Below are 5,950 nucleotides of genomic sequence, written 5' to 3'. Positions count from 1 at the left end.
GTAAGGCAGCAGTGTTCCAGAGAGAGGCAAGGCCCAGGTATCACTAGAAGGTTAACCTCACGCCTAGGCAGTCATATGCCTGTGGATCCAGGAAGACCATGATTTGGTTACCCAAACCAAGGCACCACCCAAAGGTGAATTAAAGGGACATGAGAAGAGGCACTATTTTAGCCACATGAAACCCAACAACCCAGCTGATATGCTTTAAAAGTGAGCTGCAAAGTCAGAACAAGACAGAGATTATACAAGAGACCCAAAGCACCACAATTACAAAGTTATGTGTTCTGGAATGATGGGACAAAGGTGTAGACCAGGGGACTGGCTTGTTGAAGACTTGGTCCCCAGAGAGGTGTGCAATCAAAAAGTGATTAGATTAGCATTAACCTCATCAACGGACTATGCCAAGCTCATATCTGAATGGTCTAGGAGGTGGAACCCAGTTTAAAGATGGGAATCACGGGAGACATGCTTCCTGATGCATCCATCTTGTTCTGACATCCCTTCTATCTCTCCACGTTTCATAGCTGTCTCAACAAGCAGGTCTCCTATTGTCATGCCTCCCCACCACCATGACACATTGGAGTTCCCAATGGCCTAAAATCAATGGCCATTGACTGAAAGTCCACAGCACACAGACCTTGCTTCTCCTAGTTGCTTTTCTTGGGTTTCTGCCATCATGCCAGGACACTGACTACCACAGAACTTACACCAGACACAGGGCTGTTGCAATGACTACAATTGACATTCGGACTGTGTCTTTGGAGATGTGGAAGGAATTAGAAAAAGATTGGATAATCTTGCCAGAAAATGTTTGAAAAACTGTAAGCAGAGCGTGGAGACTGTGACTGCTGGACCAGAACACTGACAAGAACACAGACAGCGGGGTTTCAAATGGAAATGAGATTCTATCGGGAACTGAACTAGAATCCACTCATGCTGCATTCTTACAACGGCCATGTCTATATCTGTTCTATGCCCAGAGAATTTGTGGAAGCCTGAATGTAAAGGCGATGATGTAATGAATTTTAAGACAACACAACTGTTATATGTATTACTGGATGCTTTTAGACTGGTTTGCAAAGTGAATATAGAGGAAAAAACAGAACAGAAAGATTTGAAGAGCTTACAGTGTATCTAGAGATGAGGTTCATTTAAACTTGGGCCATGAGAAGTATGGTTCCTAAAGATATTAATGGCCATATAGACATTCCAAAGTGAAGTGTGGTAGTCCCTTCCTGCAACCCCAGAGCTTGAGACTCTGAGCCCAGTGTCTCCCAAGTTGTAATCCATCATGAGCTACATACCAGAGCATCTCAAAGATCCACAAGAGGTAAAAGAGAAAGTAAGGAGTGAGGAGAGGGATGGAAAGCTCTGGGGGAGGGGAGAAAAAAGTTGTTCTAGGGAAGTCTCAAGAAATGGATGGATACTGTCCCCACTGTGGTCCAAGTGTACAAAGGAGAGTACTCATTTGAAAGATTTTGTTTCTGAAGGGGCAACACGCACCTGTAATCCCATCATTTGGGATGCTGGGGTATGAGGTATGTGAGTCTGTGGTTTCAAAGTTAGCTCAGGTTGAGACCATCTCAAATTAAAAAAGAAAGAAAAAGAGAAAGAAAAAGAAAGAGAGGAGGAGAGGAAGAGAAATATCAGCCTGAGCTGCAGAGGGAGACCCTATCCAGGAGAAAGAGAGGGAGAAAGAGAGAGTATGTGTGTAGGTGACACTTCTGCTGCTTGAACTACTAGCGCTCCTTAGCTCTGTCCATATGAGATTGGTCTGGCAGGCCTGCATTATTTAAGAGTCATGCACCCTGGAGGATTCCACTACATTTTCAACTAAGAACTAGGAAGCCGTACATTGTGTTCCAGGTTCAGGATGCCTTCAGACATCTTCTGGCAGTGCTAGAAGTAACCTAAGAAAAACCATAGACACCCAGCAGAGTCAGCTCAGGACAGAGGCTGTGTGGGCACCAGCTGGTAAAATCGCAGGGACTGGGATGTCTGGAGTCTCTGAAACCCACATCCTGTCCCTTGGGGATGGAAATGTCCCTGCCCCACTATTTTATGCTGGGACTATGTAACCTCCTTCTTTTGACTTTTTATTGATTCTTTGTGGGTTTCACATCATGCACCCAAGTTCTGCTCATCTCCCATCCTCTCATATCTGTTCTTTGTCCTCCCTCACAAAATAAAACACACATGAATAAACAAACAAACACAGCATAGAGAGCATCTCATCTTGGAAGCTGTAGTGTGTCACAGTGTGTCCCTCACATCTTCATTTGCAGATGTTCATTCCAATAAGGCATTGGTCTGATTTGAGATCTCTGACTTCTGTGACACTATCAATATTGACTTTTCATTGGAACACCTCCCAGCTCTCTTGTTATATAGCCCTGTATCTTGGACATCCTGAAGTTTTGGAACAGCAGGACTGACCCTTTCAGATGTCCCAAACATTTCCAAATGTTATAGATTTGGGGGTGGGCTGATTCAGAGCCCTGGATCTGGGTCTCGGTGGTAGCTGAGCTGGTCAGCCCAGAAGTTCTCCTTTATCCATAACACCAGGGCTAGCTTGGCAGCACTGCTCCAGCTAAGCTACCCCATGCCTCAGAAGGAAGCATAGTCAGCTCTCCCGCTCTCATGTCTCCAGGGCCAAGCTCACCCACACCCATGGGTCCAGAGCTGCTTGGCCAGTCTGCAACTTGTGTGTGTATGTGTGTGTGTGTGTGTGTGTGTGTGTGTGTGTGTGTTGAGGTCAGAGAACAACTTTCAAGAGTCAGTTCCCTCCTCCCACCAAATGGGTAGTGGAGATGGTGTGGAGCTTTCAGGCATGGTGTCAAGCGTCTCTAGCCTGCTGAGCCATCTCAGCAACCCAGACTTGAGCTGAGTCATACTAGAAGAGCTGAGAGGATGAGAACTCTTGAGGGAGAGAGCCAACATGTTTTGAATGACAGTGTGATCGTGAACCTTTAGTAGGCAGGGGCAGAATGTTGTGGTATGAAATGCCCCTCAAAGGCTCACCTGTTGAAGACTTGTTCCCAGACATTGGTGCTATTGAGGGGATAACTGGATCCTGAGAGTGCTAAACTTGCAGTCTTCTTTGTTCTCCTACCATTAAACAGAGCCTCATTTGACACCAAATCCTCTAGAATGGCTACTAGAGACTTGCAATAAGAACAAACACATTGCCTGATGTGAGAGACAATGGGGAATACCCTTCAACTCATTGACATAGGAAAATACTTTCTAACCATGGCACCAACAGCACAGGCACTAAGATAAATTAATAAATGGGGGTTTCATGGAACTGCAAAGCTCCTGCATGACAAGAGCACCATCACTCTGATGAAGTGGGGGCCTACGCAGTGGGAAATGATTTTTATCAACTACATATCTGCTAGAATGCTAATCTCCAGAATATATAAAGGACTGAAAAAAAAACCTATATATCAAGAAAACATGTAATCCAGTTTTAAAATGAAGTACAGATATAAACAGAGAATACTCAAAAGAGGAAGCTCAAATGGCTGAGAAACACTTAGAGAAATGTTCACCATCCTTAGGCATCAGGCGAAGGCACATCAAATCTACTTTGAGATTTCATCTTACACCCACCAGAATGGTTAGGGATCAATAACACAAGTGATCGCTCATGTCAGGGAGGGTGTGGAGCAAGAGAAACACTTACCCATTGCTGGTGGAAGTGCAAACTTGTAAAGCCACTGTGAAAATCAGTGTGGCAGTTTCTCAGGAAGATGTAATCCATCTACCTCAAAATCCAGCTATATCACTCTTGGACATATGCCCAAAGGACATCCTATCCTACCACAGAGATGCTTACTCAACCACACTCATTGCTGCTCTATTCATAATAGCCAGAAATTGGAAACAACCTAGATGTCCATCAACAGAAGAATGGGTAAAGAAAACGTGGTATATTTACACAGTGGACTATATTACTCCATCTTAACAGAAATGAAATCAAGAAAGTCACAGGAAAATGGATAAAAGTAGAAAAAAAAAGCATCCTTAGTGAGGTGACCAATAGCCAGAATCAGGGAGGCAGAGCCCCAACTGGCCATCTCTTGTCACCAAATGAAGCTTCCAGTACTGGGATTGAATTACATCTGATTGAGATGGAACCCCCAAACAACCCAGGCTGTGTCTCTCCACAAACTGATGGCATGGCCACATTGCTGAAGACAACACCTACACTGTTCACTGAACATGGAAACATTGAGCTGATGCCCAGGTAGCGCCTTTAATCCTACCTGCTACCTTCTTTGGTACAGGAAAGTACTCCGCACACTACCAAAGGAGAAACATAAACACCAAGCCTGCCACAACACCTTTGATCTACAATGGTCTCCTGCCTGCAAGATCTACAGTCCAATGGTGGTATCCCACCACTGTGGAATTAGCCAACCAATATGTGATTTAACTAGAGGCAAATTCCATGAGCTAGAACCCATACCTGACACTGCTTGGTGACTAAGAACCTGAGATAGTTCAAGGACCTAGCGTCAAACCAAATACTCCCGTTCTATAAAAGAAAAAAAAATAGCAGTAAAATGACTCCTAATGATGGCCTTGTTATACTCCTAGATCACTCCTTGCTCTGCCATCATCAGATAAACTGCAACAGATGGGAACAAATGCAGAGATCCACAGTAGACATGTCAAGTGAGAGACCTTGGAACACTTCACCCTAATGGGGATGTCAATGTCAAATCCCTTTTCTCAGGGCTCAGAGACTCCCACTGAAGAGGAGGCAGAGTGTATGAGCAGAGGAGTTGGAGGACACCGAGACCTTTTAAATCAACATGGCCAAAGCTTATATGAATTCATAAAGACTGAGGTAGCCTACACAGGGCCTGCACAGATCTGCACCAGATGGGGTCCTAAAGCTGAAAGGAGAAGGGAACCCCTAGCCCAGCCCTAACCCAGATGCTATCTACAATTGATAACTATTTGCAAATGATGAGTTGGTTTTCTCTAGCAAAGTCTAACTAGGGAACTAAGCATTCTTAATGGTAGGCTGCATATCCAGCAGTAGATGGCCAACAGAAAACAAACTCAGCAACATGACTGGAGATTCTCCATCTCATAATGTCATGCCAGGACTTTTTTATATTTTACTTATATGTTTCCTCTCTTTTTACCCTATAGGTCCTTTGGGTATATATTATGGGTCCTAGGTTAGTGGGTTTGCCTGAGTTTGTAGATGAGTGGTCTCTGTGTCTATATTTGTTTCTTGTGCTTTCTCTTGGTCTCTCTTCCTTATGTTTGATTGTTTTGTTCATTTCCAGTGTTAGTTCTTGTTCTATCTTATTATGCTATATTTTATTGTTATCCAATAGAGACAGAAAGGGGGTAGATCCAGATGGGAGGGGATGAGAGGGAACAGGGAGGGGAAACTGTAATCAGGATATATTGTGTGTGAAAAAAAATACTTTCAATAAAAGAAAATAAAAACCTATATTGATCTCACAACTTCCCTCAAACAGGGCCCAACATGAGAAAAATATATACATCTGCACTAAATTGTGCATCCAGTTCAATCTAGCCAAGGTTCTGATTTCTTTGAACGCCAAGCCTATGAATGACAAAAACAAAAAAAAAAAAAATTAGAGAGCAGACATGTTGTCTCATGGTGTTCCCTTTGATTTAAACAAAAATGTGTGTTTGGCCAGGGGCATAGCTCAGTGGGGGAGCATATGCCCAGCATGCTTGAGGGCCTGAGTTTGATTCCAAGTACCAGAGAAGAACCGAGTATAAAACAGGAAGAAAGGAACAAAAAGGATGATGGTAGAGGAGAGGAGGGGAGGAGAGGGAAGGAGGGAAGGGGAGGGTGGGGAGATGAGAGAAAGGTAAAGGGAAAAGTGGAGAGGAGAGGAGGAGAGGGGAGAGAAGAGGAGGGGAGGGGAGAGGAGAGAAGAGGAGGGAGGGG

Source organism: Mastomys coucha, unplaced genomic scaffold (assembly GCF_008632895.1).
Source record: "Mastomys coucha isolate ucsf_1 unplaced genomic scaffold, UCSF_Mcou_1 pScaffold22, whole genome shotgun sequence".
Taxonomy (NCBI): domain Eukaryota; kingdom Metazoa; phylum Chordata; class Mammalia; order Rodentia; family Muridae; genus Mastomys; species Mastomys coucha.
This window is presented reverse-complemented; position numbering follows the sequence as displayed.